The sequence below is a fragment of the Lepus europaeus genome, chromosome 11 (genome assembly GCF_033115175.1).
Source record: "Lepus europaeus isolate LE1 chromosome 11, mLepTim1.pri, whole genome shotgun sequence".
NCBI classification, from domain to species: domain Eukaryota; kingdom Metazoa; phylum Chordata; class Mammalia; order Lagomorpha; family Leporidae; genus Lepus; species Lepus europaeus.
In genome coordinates this window covers 11,073,401-11,088,692 of record NC_084837.1, presented here as the reverse complement: position 1 = coordinate 11,088,692, position 15,292 = coordinate 11,073,401, and the positions used below count along the sequence as shown (strand labels likewise).

At 51.9% G+C, this 15,292-nt stretch overlaps 1 protein-coding gene across 5 annotated transcripts in view; it reads right to left on the bottom strand.

Moving 5' to 3' along the window:
* ENTREP2 (endosomal transmembrane epsin interactor 2) overlaps window positions 1-2,896 on the bottom strand; it is a 458,345-nt gene extending 455,449 nt beyond the window's left edge. For 3 of the 5 annotated variants that reach the window (XM_062204991.1, XM_062204987.1, XM_062204992.1), the window contains exon 1: window positions 2,823-2,896. The gene's annotated coding sequence lies outside the window, so the exon portion shown is untranslated. The remainder of the gene's footprint in view (window positions 1-2,822) is intronic. The other 2 variants (XM_062204988.1, XM_062204993.1) reach the window with 1 other exon arrangement.
* Window positions 2,897-15,292: the final 12,396 nt, after the last annotated feature.

Sequence of the window (15,292 nt, the reverse complement as noted above, 5' to 3'; positions counted from 1 at the left end):
CTTCCACTTGTCTCCCTAGCTGTTTTCCACAGAAAAGATCCACCACGTTAGTCATGAAAATCTCACTGTGCCGTTCCCTACTTAAAAGCATCCCTATCCCATACAGAACCAATCCCACATCCCCCACACCTGCATGACCCAGTTTCAACCCCTAAATGCTGCCCGCTCCCCCTCACCCCGCTCTTGGCAGCTTCATGAACTGCCAGGCACGTCCTCCCCCGAACTTGGCCCTGATTATGTCCCTGGTTCTGTCTCAGGGACCTTCCTCCATGCCCTGGAGATACGAGCCCTGCACTGGCCTTGCTTGACGTCTGTAGTAGCTGTCTAGCGGTGCCATGACCACACACTGGGCGGCCTGAAGGGCACAAAGTCAGGCTCACAGATCTGGAGTCAGAAATGCAGACTGAGGATGCCTGCAGGGTCCTGCTCTTTGGGAAAGCTCGAGAGGAGAACCTGTTTGATGTGTTTCTCTTAGCATCTGGTGGCTCCTGTATAAATCCATTATTCCAATTAGGGCCCAACCTATTCCAGTATGATCCCACCTTAACTTCATCAAATCTACCAACACCTTTTTGTTGTTGTTGTTTTTAGACAGGCAGAGTTAGACAGTGAGAGACAGAGACAGAGAGAAAGGTCTTCCTTCCGTTGGTTCACCCTCCAGTGGCCGCTATGGCCGGCGCTGTGCCGATCCGAAGCCAGGAGCCAGGTGCTTCCTCCTGGTCTCCCATGCAGGTGCAGGGCCCAAGCACCTGGGCCATCCTCCACTGCCTTCCCGGGCCACAGCAGAGAGCTGGACTGGAAGAGGAGCAACCGGGACTAGAACCCAGGGTGCCAGCGCCGCAGGCAGAGGATTAGCCTAGTGAGCCTCGGCGCCAGCCAACAATGCCTTGTTTTCAAATAAAGTCTCCGGCACAGATACAGAGGGGTAGAGCTCTCTCCTCCTCCCAGACAACACAATCAACCCACAGCATCCTCCTGTTTATGTCAGGTCAACATGGCAGAGAAAATGTGATGCTGGCCTGATTTATTTTTCTCCTACAGCATTTTTCATTACTTAAATATCTGCATTTGTCTACCCTAAAGAATAGTGGCAGCTGCCTCCATTAGAATCTCTTCACCTGTTCTCCTTGAAATGGTAGACATGAGCAAGGAGAGAAACAAAACCATCCATGGCTCATGTCTACAGCCCGTCCAGGAGCTAGAGAACAAAAAAAAGCAGCTGAAAGAGGCCAGCGGCAGCCAGCCAGCCCCACGGCAGCACTGGGATGTGACGGAGCAGCATCATTTACTGAGGAACCCGCCCTTCACCCTAGCAACAGAAGAGGGAGCAAGTGCTCCGCACACAGCGGGCCACTCCAGGCTCTCTCCACCTCCGCTGTCCTGCCTGCCGCTGTCCAGGGGAACGCCCACGTGACAGCTCAAGTACATGTGTCACTAACACTTTGCCATACATATCTCCATATTTTAGCTCAGTAATTTCATTTCTAGTAACTTCTCCCAAGGATTCATAGCAGAGACACTGAAAAAAACGTAATGACTTAATGTCTAACATTAGCGGAATCACGAACTGCCCTTACGATGGAACCCTGCGTGAATGCGGGTTCAGGAGCACACTCAATAGCAAGGGAAATTACTGGAGCCACAAAGCGGAGAAACGTGGGTTTGTCAGCAATTCAGTCGGTATGCTCCCACGTCGTAAAAAAATGGACAAACCCTCAGAGGGGATATACCCGAGCATTAACTGTGCTTCCTTACGGTGGGAAAATAGATTAGCCAACTACGATTTTCCTTGTTTATGCTGTTGCTCAATTAAGTGTAATATTTTGTAATCAGAAATTTTAACTTTAAAAAATTATTTGAGACAGTTCTCCTCTGCTGGTTCACGCCACAAATGCCTTCAATGACTGGAGCAGGGCCAGGCTGAACCTGGAAGCCAGGAATTCGATCCCAGCCTCCCACATGGGTCATAGGGACCCAGCTACCTCCTGCGTCTTCCAGGGTCTGCATTAGCAAGAAGCTGGAGCCAGGAATCCACCCAGGCCCCCATACGTGGGGTGTGGGTGTCTTGAACAGCTGGGCTAAGTGCCTGCCAGGAGCCCGGAGGTCAATCCAGAGCTCCCAGGTGTGTGGCAGGGAATCCGGTCACCTGCCTGGTCACCTGCTGCCTCCCGGGGCCGCACTAGCAGGGAGCTGAAGTCAGGAGCAGAGGCAGGACTGGGGGGTCCCACCAGCATCCTCGGCACTGTGCCCCACACCCACCCACACACTCCTTTTTTTCTTATGAAAAGTCCACCTGCCAGCTTCTGGCAAACCGCCCTGGGGGCTCAGGCTACCGTCTCACACCGCATCCCCGCAGGTGCGGCCGAAGCAGTCTGGTCCTCTCGCGAGCAGCAGGCGCCCAGGGGAAGCTCCACCGTGGCTCACGTCCAAGGCGGATCACGGGTCAGCTCTGCCCTCCTCCCCACTCTCCTCCCGGGCTCAGGGGAGCGACCCTGGCGCCGCCTCAGCCGAGGCCGACGATGGAGGGCTGGCGGCAGCGCCTCCGAAGGGCCAGCTGCATCCAGGCTGCAAGCAGGCGACTTCACCTTGGCCGGCCACGCGGACGCCTGGGGGCAGGGGTCTGAGGGACGCGGCCCAGCGCCACGCACCCGTCGCCTGGCAGTGAGGCGGCCCCGGAGTCCAGCGCGGGGGTCACAGCACCGAGGCGCCGGCCATGGTTCCCAGCGACTGGCTCGCGGCAGGACCGTGGGCGCGGGAAAGGCAGGGTGACCGGGGGTGACCGGGAGCGGCCGGCGAGGTGACGTGGGCGTGAGAACACCAACCTCTACTCCAGGCTCTCACCTCCGGCAGGAAAGACGGTGCTGGACGGACACCCCGCCGGAAACACAAAGGGAGCATGCGCCAAGGACCCGGATGAACAGGTGCATCCTGGGAAGGTGGGCGTGCCAGGCCTAGCGTGAGGGAGCAAGGGCCTCATGGCGAGGCTGTGGGGATTCCCGCTCTAGCTTCTACTGCCTGGTTAGACCTTGTCACCGGGACTCGGCGTTTGGTGAACAGAGGACAGCCCGGAGCCGGGGTGCCAGGTGCGTCACAGGCCGAGTGAGGAGTCCGGGGCAGGTGTCGGCCTGGCGGTTGACAACCCCTTGGGGCGCGCGCAGCCCCTGGGTTGGATTCAAGGCTGCGCTCCCGACGCCGGCTTCCTGCGAGCGCACCCCCAGCTCCTCGGGACCCTCCCGGCCCTGGCCCCGGCGCCCCTTCATCCGGCACTGAACTGGAGGTCGTACGGGAGCCACGGGCGCCATTCCAGCCGCGCGGCCAGGTTCCTCTGGGCCTGCCCAGGTGAGGGGCAGCAGCCCTTCCGGAGTGGGGCCTCGGGACCCCGCAGGCTGGGCGAGCACTGCAGCAAGTGTGGTGCTGGGGGCGGCCGCGGGACTCTCCCTGGGTTCCTGGAACGGGGTTCTGGCTCCCGTGGCTGGCCGGGGGGACAGGGGGGCAGGAGGGCAGGAGCAGGTCAGAGGGTTCGCCTCTGAGGCCCAAGCACCTGGAGCCGACCGCGTGGGCCGCGCCTCTGGAACTGCCGGGCAGGTAGCCAGTCTGGGGTCGTCCTAACCCGCTGCTCCCGGGACCAGGAGCGGTCGCCACCTGCGCAGCGTTGTCCTCCCGCAGCAGCGGGCCGAGGAGTCGTGTCCGCATAAAACGCAGACCTGCCGTGAGCGTTCACACTGCAGGAAGGTGATACGAGTGACACGGTTTGCAGAAAGACTCGTAGGAGGCCTGGCCAACCCCCCTGCCCAGGGTCACCTGGGCCAAGGCCACCGCTTCGTTTTCCTATGTCCTTTTGCTCCTCAACTTAAAATACGGCTGAGAAAGCAGGCAGGTGGGGCGCGAGCTCTCCTACTAACAGAAGAGTCACCACTCGGGAGAAACCAGCTGAGGAGGCAGAATTCTCGCCAGCTTAGTTGCTGGTGCATGGGCGGAGGGGATGGTTCCCGTGCCTTCTGGAAACGGGGTATTTTCAGAAAGGGGCTGGACTCGTACCCCTGGGTTGTTCCCAAAGCGGCCGGCATGGGCCTGAAGCCTCTGGTCTCGTCCCCAGTGGGAGGACGATGGCAGACACTCAGCCAGTGACAGGCAGACAGGAAACGGGCTGCCAAGTGACAGCCTGGCACGTGCCCCCCGCGCCCTGTGCCTCCAGGAGCTCCTCGGGGCTGGCACTGAGAAGCCAGAAGCTGTTGTTCTTAGCTCTTGGAGCAGAGGCTGGGGAGGCAGAGGGGCGGCACCTGTGGCGACGAGACTCCCCCGACTGCTGCCATGGGACAGGAATGTGACTCAGCGCCCTGAGCACACTGACACCCTCGCCTCGGGGTGTGGGCTCTGGGCCCCACTTCCCCGTGGGGAGAGAGGTGGTGGCTGCAGGGTGCAGCACTGGCAGAGGCCTGTCCTCTGGCTGTTGGGCGGGCGTGGCTCTTGGCAGGGCGAGCTGCTGGCAGGGACCTGCCTGTTAACCCTGGAGAGAGTTTCTATTTGACCAAGGGTCACCAGGAAATGACAGCTGAGCCCCAGCCTGTCCTTGAACCGGGTCTGTGTGGTTGGGAGGAATTCTCTCCCAGTTGGGTGACATTTCCCAAACAGGAGAACGTGCCACGCAGCTCCAGGTCCCCACAGCACTGCCCAGGGTCTTGGTGTGGAGGATCACGCGTCTTGTGCGCTCCCAGGTGAGGGAGTCGTGAGGAAGGGCAGCGAGGATGGTGAGGGAGCATGGAACCCCCAGCCCTCCTAAGCCAGGGACAGCGACTGCTGGGAACTGATGGGGTGGAAGAGGCGAACGCTTCCCATACAAACATCCACCTTTGGAGGCACCGAGCTGGGCCGAGGCGATCAGTCTCTCTGCACTCAGGACGGGGAGGTGGGTTCCTTGCCCCGAACTCCATCAAGTTGGTGTGAAAGCAAGTGCACACCTGGAAAAGAGGAGCCAGGAGCCCTTCAGGGGCGCTCCTGAGGCCGAGGCGGGGCTCCCTTTCTGGACCTTGTCAAGGTGATGGCCACATGGCTTCATCAACCCTGCCTACCCCAGGACATTGGTATGTTCTGGCTTTGCTCCTCTCAACTCCTGACCCTGCAGGTTGTGGCTCCAAAGCTTTGCAAGACCATTGACGTGTTTGGCCTTCCGAGAGGCAGCATGACAGCCTGGGGCCCAGGCCTGCTGCTGTCCATCTGTCTGACACAACCACGCATGCTCGTGGCCCCACAGGCCCTGCACACACAACAGAATGGGGATAGCAAGGGGAGGAAGGCCCAGCGTGCCTGGACTCTAGAGGCAACAGAGCAGTGGCACGGGTGACAGATGTCAGCAGCGCCTCCCTAGAGAACTGTTCTAAACACAACCAGTGAGGACCCACCCACTCCTGGGGACCGTCTCTTGGAGCACACACCTCCTGTGATGGCATCTCTGCCGTCCCACAGATGGGGACACCAAGGCAGAGAGGAGTGCTTGTCCAGGAACACGCAGATGAGGGCAGGTGGGGTGAGCGGAGCGGAGCGCAGCGCCCTGCTCTACTTTCCTAAGGCTTCGGGTCTACTCGGGAAGGAGCCGCCCTCTCCGTGGTGGGCACAGCCCTGTCCTAGGAGGGGCTGTGGGCACTTCCAGGTTCTCAGGCATTGGGATGGGCGGAACCATGCCAGCCCCAGCCTGTGCTGCCCACCCGGCCTGCGGAGCCCCCTCGAGTGCACCCCGGGGTGGGCAGGGAGGAGCCCAAGGGCAGTCGTAGGCTCCAGGCGCCTTTGCTGCCTGCCGCCAGCCTGCGGCTCTGTCCCTGTATCCCTGGAGGGCTCAGTGGCCAGGACTGGAGTGTTCGCTGTCCACCCGCCCATTGCTCCCTTGTGGCCTCGCAGCATTCGCTTGGGTAAACAGGTTGCTGAGTCTCTAGGACTCAGTGTCACCCACTGCAAGGGATGGCCAGAGGGGGCCATGCGCATGGCCCTGGCCCATGGCTGCAGATGGAGACTTGGCACACACCCTCCTTCCCCTTGGCTGGACGCTGACGGCCTGCTGCCGCGAGCGGCCTGCCTCGGCATTGCTCTGCGATGGAGACCTTGAGCGTCGCCTTCCCTCGCCTGTTTCCCACACTGAATCTCGCCTTGCTGTGGAGCACGCGGGGAACAGCCCTTCTGTGCTTCCGCAGCTGCTGTCCTAACTGGCATCTTGCGATGAGCACAGGGCTGGGAGTCAGGGTCCTGGAGGCTGCCCTGGCTCTGGCCAGCTCTGTGTCAGCCAGGGGGCCCTCTGCATCTCCGCCTCCTGTTTCTAAAAGGACCTTGACCCTGACAGGCTCTCAAGCTGGCATTTGGCAGGCTGAACTCGACAGGAGAAATGGCCAGAGGGAAGTCAGAGCAGGGTGCTTCCCCGGGGCACCCTGCACCACTACTCCCTGGGGCTGCAGCCCCTTGGGCCCACAGCGCCTCTCAACCTCCTGCATTCTGGCTGAGGGTCACCTCTGCGGCTAGAACCTGCCCACCCCAGGTAGGCCAGTGCCTTGACACTGCTTTGCCCAGTGGATGGCAGGAGCTCCGGAAATGGTTCTGACCTGGATCGTTCACGACATACATACCAAACAAGCTGGAATACTCCGCCTACTCACAGGAGGACTGCAGTCACTGCTGTCGGAATGCACCCTGGCCTGGGGAACTGGCCCAAGTGAAGGCCAGGTGGCAAACCAAAGCAGAGTGTGGCCCTGTGCCAGGTCTTCCTGACAGCACAGTGTCCACAGACCGGTGGCTCTAGTGGCGAACTGGAATTGGCACAAGCTTACGCACGGGGAACACGCTTTCTGAGGCAGAGGAAGTTCAGCAAACCCTCTTCCTAAAATCCCCAACAGAACCAGATAAATGATCAAGAACCGCCACTCTGGGACTTTGTAAGTCAACCAAAGGTGGAGAACACATCGAGAAGGGTTTACTTGACAAGATCTTGGGCAAGAGGCATGGGAGTCTGGCGCCTTCAATCTGGGGTCTGCTGGGGCTGGGGAGCCACGTGACCAGCAGTCCTTGCTGACAGAGGGGCTGGCTGCCTTGAACACAAACAGGAGCGACTGTGGGAAAGGCCAGTATTGTGGCTGGTTTGTGATGACAATCCCAGTTAGGCAAACACCCCACCATATCGCTAGTGGTCAGAACATGAGATCCATGCACAAGGCTGGGTACAGTGCCCAGTGGAGACTGGAGAGTGTACCCTGCCTGGACTCTGAATGCACTCTCCAAACTACACACCAATTATTGGCTGGCCACATACACTGATCCAGAGGCAACTACTAGGAAGCAGACTTGAAAATAATTTTAAAAAAAGAAAATTGTAAACTGGACAGACACACCAGTAGCTGCACATTAAGGCTGACTGAAGATTTCTGTGGATTTCTTCAGTGAAGTCACTTGAAGTCACAGCAACAACCACCCCTGTGGGCTTGATGAATCGGCATCTAGAGCTGTTATAGTAACTAAAGGGCCCAGTTTTTTAAATCATGAGACACGTAGAGAAAGAGGGAAGCAGGACCCACACTGAGGGACGCAGTCCCTGGTCAGTCCCTGATGGATTTAGCAGACCAAAGGCTTCAACTGGAAGCAGCTATTGTAGTCATGTCACTGAGTGACAGGGATATTCTGAAAACTTCATTAGGTAATCTCATCGCTGTGTTAACACTGTAGTGTGTGCTTATACAAACCCATATGCTATAGGTTCATCATCTGACATGGCCTTTAAAAAAAGTTATTTGAAAAGCAAAGTGACCGGGAGAGGAGGAGAAACAGATCTTCTATCCTCTGGTTCACCTCCCCAGATGGCTGTAATAGCCGAAGCTGAAGCACGTGGAAGCCAAGAGCCTGGAGCTCCACCTGGGTCTCCTGTGTTCCTGTGTCACCTTCTGCTGCTTTTCCATGAACAAGGAGCTGGATCAGAAGTGGAGCAGCCAGGCCTTGAACCAGTGCTCTGATACGGGATGCTGGCGTCAGAACTAGCAGCTTAGCCGGCTGCTCCCCAGTACTGGCCCCTTGACGTGGTCTCTTGAGTTCAGAGAGATGGTAAACGTGAGATGTGCGAGGCTGCTGCCCATCTAAGAGGGTGCAGCACTTTAAGCAATGTTTTTCTAGTAAACTGTACACTCGATGGCTACATAGTCTAAGACAATAGGAACCTTTCAGGCCCATTACAGTCTTATGGGACCGTAATATATGCCGTTCCTTGTTGACTAAAATGTTGCTTTGCTGTGACACAACTGTGTTCAAAGACCTAAAACAAACTAGGGTTAAGGAATTTAAGGAACGTTTGACAATGACGCACCAAAGCTGACATTCAATAGAGAGGATAAAAACTAAAATAAAGAACAAGTGGAAATTCTAGAATGGAAAAGTAAGTAATTGAAATGAAAAACTTACTAGAGGGGTTCAGCAGCAGTTTTGATCAGGCAGACAATTGAAATCAATGAACTTGAAAGATTAATAAAAATTATCCGATTTGTCTTTAGGAAAACTGAAAAGTAGACCTGAATCTGGGACTCATAAAGAATGCCAGTGTCTGTTTTGGGAGTTCCAGAGGAGAGGAGAGGGAGAAAAGGGAAGAAATGTTTGAACGAATAATAACATGAAACTTCCCAAATTTGATGAAAAGCATTAATTTCCATGTCAACAAAATACAAGCTCCAAGTAGCATAAACGGTAGAGGCCCATGACCAGATGTATCACTGTTAACTGCTGAAAAGACGAAGAGAAACTTTATTCAATACAGCAAGAAAAGAATCTCTACACATCTAAGATAATAATAATGTATCTTCCAGCTGCTGGTTCTCTCCTCAGATGGCCACCAACGGCTGGCGCTGGGCCACACGGAAGCCAGGAGCTTTATTGAGGTCTCCCACGTGGGTGCAGGGACCCAAGCACTTGGGCCACTTTTGCTGCTTTCCCAGACACATTAGCAGGGAGATGGATCAGAAGTGGATAAGCCGGGACACAAACCAGCGCTCATATGAGATGCTGGCACTGCAGGTGGTGGCTTAACCTTCTGTCACAGCACTGGCCCTGAAAAATTTAACTTTTAATAAAAACTTACTGTCTAGTTTGCATATAAAAATGAAGGCAAAAATAATTATATATGTAAATATAAGACTTACATTCATGCATTTGCTTTTAAAGACAGTCACTTAAAACACTTTTTTTTTTTTTTTGACAGGCAGAGTGGACAGTGAGAGAGAGAGACAGAGAGAAAGGTCTTCCTTTTTGCCGTTGGTTCACCCTCCAATGGCCACCGCGGTAGGTGCGCTGCTGCTGGTGCACTGCGCTGATCCGATGGCAGGAGCCAGGTGCTTATCCTGGTCTCCATGGGGTGCAGGGCCCAAGCACTTGGGCCATCCTCCACTGCACTCCCTGGCCACAGCAGAGAGCTGGCCTGGAAGAGGGGCAACCGGGACAGGATCGGTGCCCCGACCGGGACTAGAACCTGGTGTGCCGGCGCCGCAAGGCGGAGGATTAGCCTAGTGAGCCGCGGCGCTGCCCTTAAAACACTTTATAAAACTTGTTTTTGGTTTATAGCACATAATGATGTAATATGAGGCAATAACACAGAGGAGGGTGAAGAAATGAAGCTACACTCGAGTAACAGTTCTGGGATTTGCTGAACTGAATAAATATTAATCTGACGTAGAATGGTAAATGAAGATTCATATTTGCTACAGCACTCAATAACATAAAAACAAAAATAAAACATGAAAAACAAAGACTTCAAAGAAAATACCAGAAACTATCTATTTCACAAAAAAGAGGGCAATAAAAAAGAAATGGGGGGGGGGGGGAGTTGAGACATATAATAAACACGGGTCGAATGGCAGGCCTAAACTGAACTTTATCAATAGTTAAATATAAATGGATTAAGCACGCCAATCAAAAAAAGGCAGAGACAGACAAGGTAACTAAACAAGATCGATCGAATCAATATGCTTTGTGAGAGACTTTTTATATGCAAAAGAAAATGGATTAAAAGGATGAAAAAGAGATACCACTCAGTGGACATAATAAACCTGGAGTGGCTATACTAATTTTAAAACAGACTTTTAAAACAAAATATTGAAGTTGGTGCTGTGGCCTAGTAGATTAAACCTCCACCTGCGGCGCCAGCATCCCATATAGGCACTGGTTTGTATCCTGGCTGCTCCACTTCCTATCCAGCTCTCTGCTATGGCCTGGGAAAGCAGTGGAAAATAGCCCACATGCTTGGGCCCCTGTACCTACATGAGACCCAGAAGAAGCTCCTGGCTCCTGGCTTCAGACTGACCCAGCTCCGCGAGTGAACCAGCAGATGGAAGACCTGTCTGTCTCTCCTTCTGTTTGTCTGCAACTCTTCCTCCAAAATAAATGAATCTTTAAAAAAAAAATTGCTGGAGACACAAGGAAATATACAGCAGTGATAAACATACATGCTCCTTATAACAGAACTCAAAATACATGAAATAAAGAGTGACAGAATTGAAGGGAGAAACAGGCAGTTCAACAACTGGCGCTGGAACTAGACAGAGAATACACAAGTTCTGAACAAAAGTACCAACCAGTTTGACTTACCTGTGCCTACAGGACACCCTGTTTAGCAGAATACCCCTGGGGAAATGGGGGTCAGCCTTCCCCAAAGTGACCAGACTCACACCCTTCTGTGGACTTCAGCCTCCACAACTGTGACTCTGGTGTTAGTTCACATAGTCCATGGTATCTGTTACAGCAGGCAAGCTACCGTCTATATCCCTAGAGTGCATGTGCACAAACCCAACACTTGGGGACACTGGGTAAAGACTATGATTTCTCTGTATTATACTTACAAATGGTGTGTTGCTCTTGCAACTTTAAGTGTGAAAAGTATGTTGAAAACAAAGAACTAAGACCTTCTGCCTGGGTGACAGGGGCTAGGCTGCTGGGTGGCAGGCGGTGGGCCAGAAGCTATACAGGGAGGAATGCTTGGTTTCTCCGCAGCATTCCCTGTGCCGTTCTTCTGCCGACAGTCATCAACACAGGCCCACCTTCCGCTGTCTCCTGGTCCTGTTTCTGGGAGTGCTACATGGTGTTTCCAGAGGCTCCAGATCCACGGTGCGCTGGAAGCCCGTGTCCTCCAGGTGCCTCTAGGATCCCACAGCCCTTGGTCCACACTGGTTCCCGCCACACATCGATGACCAAGCACTGAAGGGGCATTTGTGAATTCTGGGCTTCCCCTTCAACATTAAACCTTACCAGCATATTGGGCACATCAGTTTCCATGTTCTGTTTTTACAGGGTAAAAAAGATTTACACCTGCAAGTTTTCAAATCCACTCATGACCCGGAAGTTATCTGTGGACAAATGTATCCTCGCAGCCTCAAAAATCAACCAATCAATCTGTGACCATCAACCCTAGCACAGGTAACACTGAAATCCCAACGTCTGCATGACTTCCATGGGCAAATCCAAGAGGGCAGCTCCGCCCCATCAGTCTCACTCTCTGTGCCCCGAGGGAAGGCCTGGTGGCAGCATCCTGCCAGGCACTGCCCCAGCAGGCAGAGAGCTTGAGTGTAACAGAACAACTGTTGGTGAGGACGGCATGTGGTTTCCTAGACAACTGGCGACACAACGCGGACAGCCTGCACTGCCAGGGGAGTCAGACCGCGGCAGTTCCAGACTTCTCCAAGCGCCTGCTGCCAAACTCCCCGAGAACCCGAGTGACCACTTGGAACAGAGGAAACACACTGCAGGGCGTGTGCACCTTTAGGCCATCTGTAAAGGAAAAAAATTTCCTACAAAATAGGAATGGAATACAAACACTTTGTTTTACCCATTTTTTAAAATTTGGAATTTAAGTTTATTGTATACTTTATAAGTTTCTGTATTTCTGTAACTTGTGTTAGTTAGTGTTTCTTGCACTGCCAAGTGGTTTAACAGGAAAACACACTAAGGGGTAAAGTAATTGAGTATTTTAAAACTGCAGGCGCTTGAACTTTTACTGTGACCACATTTATTGAAGGATGACTCTATGGCTCCAGGAAAGCACGTTACAAAGGATCTTCCACGATCCACCCGGGGAAACCTGGTTAAGCAAAATGAGAAGGGAGGTCGCTGCTCCTTCTGTACGGCTGCCCAGGCAGCCTCAGTGACTGGACTTGGGATGAATCGGGTGCAGTGCTGTAGTATGCTTTCTGCAAGCCATCCAGCAAACAGGTGCCGGCTCCCTGGCCCGTATTCCATGAGCAAGTCAAGGCGAACTGGAAACTCATTCCCATCTGCCTGTTGTGACCTTGCCTGCACCTGTGGCCACATCCCTTGGCCTGCTGCATCCCTGTCTAGACTGGAGCCACTCAGGATCAAGGTCTACCCACACCTGGATCAGCTCCACTTGCTCGATGCCGTGGGTGAGTTGCTCCAAGTGAATGATTTGCTAAGACATCAAGTGAGCTGGAGGTTCACCAAGTTCTTCTACTGAGTACATTCATCAACCTGGCCTGGCTTTCATGCAGGGCCATGTAACAGACAGCAAGCTACACTCATTTCTCCCATTTATTCATACAGAAACATCATCTTTAGGCTTCGTATGTGGGTCTGTGTTTACAGTTAAGGACACATTAAGAAGGCTAAATAAAACTCAACACACACCTACTATATATAAAATTAACTCAAAACAGACCATAGATATCAATGCAAAACCTTAAAAAAATAAGAGAAAACTTAGGATAAAAATGTTTTGGGTAGGGGCAGGCATTTGGCCTACCAGTGAATACACCCACACCCCGTATCAGGGTGCCTGGGTTTGATACGCACCTTCAGCTCAATTCGTTTGCAGCAAATGCAGACACGGGAGGCGGTGGTGAGCATTCAAGCAGTTGGGTCCCCGTCACTCATGTGGGAGGCTTGTGTTGTGTCCCGGGCTCCCAGCTGCAGTCCTCTAGCTACGGTGGGTATCTGGGGGCATCAACGTGCAGATGGGAATTCTCTCATTTGCCTAAATTTTTAAAAAAAAAACCTTTGTGCCTCAATGATTTCTTGGACACAAGTCTTTGAATGAATAACTGGGCTTCACCAGAATTACTAACTCTGCTCTCTGACAGACACTAAAGAATAGACTGAGAGAGCATATTTGCAAATCATGTATCTATGAATTCACATCCAGAATACATAAAGAACTGTCAAAACTCAATAAACAACACAATTTTTAAAGAAGGGGAAGAAAATATGAAGCTTTACTATTCTGAAAAGGACATATGGCGGCAAATACATTTACAACCGCTCAAGGGTGGGTGCTGTGGTGCAGTTACAAAAGCAGCTGCTTATGATGCCTGCATTCCCACAATGCCTAGGACTGAGTCTTGCCTCTGTTTCTGGTCCAGCTAATGCAGACCCTAGGAGGCAGCAGGTGACATCTCAAGTACTTAGGTCCCTGCTACCCACATGAGAGACCAGGATGGGGTTCCCAACTTTGGCCTGGCACAACCCTGGCTGTTGTGGGCATTTGGGGAGTGAACCACTGATTGGGATCTCTGTCACTTTGCCTTTCAACGAAAAAAACAACATCATGAGTGATTAGGGAGAAATCAAAACCACAAGAACCTGTGAAGATACAATGCCAACAGCAACTGCTGGTGACGACATGGAGCTGCTGGAACCCCATGCCGCTGGGTGCAAAGTGGTGCAGCCACCCTGGAAAACAATGCAGGAATTTTTTATAAGATTAAACACACCAGCAGTAAGTAACACAGTGTTCCACTCCTAGGGATTTAGTCAGGTGAAATAAAAATGTATATTCACATAAAAACCTGTGTGCAAATGCTTCTAGCAGTTTTTCTTATAATATCCAAAACAAGAAACAAGCCAAAGTTCCTCAACCAGGGAATGGATAAACAAACTGGTACAGCCACACAATGGAACCATACTCAGCGATAAAAACCGATTCCTGGGATATCACAAATGCATCATTCTCAAAGGCTGCATATTGTAAGATTCCATTTTTTTGACATTCTCAAATAGGAAGTACAGGAAAAGGAAGGAGATCACTGCTTCCCAGGGCCAGAACAGGGGTTCTAGGGATGAAGAAATTGGTCTGCGTGTTAACTGTGGTGACGGTTAGCATAGTATGTGTTCATCAAAGTGTGGCAAACAATCCACTTTAAAATAGGTAACTTAATACATTTAAATTATACCTTCATAAAGAAAATGACATTAAATCTGCAACAAAGGGCTACATTCACAAAGATACCCAGAAAACACTTTCAGCAACAATCTCAACATCAACAGTGGTGGAGGCTAAATACAGAAGGCACCTACAATGGAATATCCAGAGCCATTAAAAGGCGTTTTCCTTCCTAAATGCAGTGACATAACAGAATGCCCATAATGCCCATGTCATCTTTCTGAGGAACAAAGGAACTAATGAACACGGGTGCAGACATAAAGACACACATGCGTACACTGCACTAGGGAGAACACGAAGCAGCGTGCTGCCTGCTCTCCCACTCTCCCCTCCTGGCAAGGCTCCCTGACGGCCTCTGCTCTGAGTCCTCTGCTTAGCACTGCCCACCCCGCAGGACAACTTACTGAGCTCGGGACAGGCATACTGCTCGGGCAGCACCAGGCCCCAGGAGGTGGCAGGTGACCCTGGGTGAGGAAAATTCATGTGCAGGATCTTAAAATGGGCTTGTAAGTTCACAGGAAACCAGAAACAGTGGGCAAACAGACCACACCAGCACTTTATTTTAAAAAGTTTATTCCGCGTATTTAGAAATTTGAGATTTTTAATAACTGCAAAAGAAATTCAGTCACACCTAATGATTAACAGAAAGTAGTGGTGTATTATATGAACAGAAGTCGTGCTGATGTGCCATAATAAATTGTCTATTAGTAAAAAAATACACTTTAGGGCACAGCATTGTATCACAAATTACAATAAGGATACTTTGCAAGAATTTAATCAAACTAGAGAACTCTGAATAACTGTCTTTTAAATGCAGCACTTAAAAATGTAACAACTCTGTGCATTCTTTTTCTTTAAAAAATGACCTTGTGTGTGTCATAGAAATGCTGCTTTATTGCTGCAGAGGTCGAAGTTCAAGGCTCGAGAGGTACAGGAGAGAATATAAAGGTAGCCTTTAGAAACCTGCTCTTGTTTATGTATAAAAAAGGTAAAGTTTATAAAAGTTAATTTACAAACCAAGAACAAAAGTGGTATGCACGTATTATGTACAAGCATCCTTAAAACATCAAAGTGTTCAAATGCAAGCCCAAAAGAAAACAACCACTGCCCCTTGTC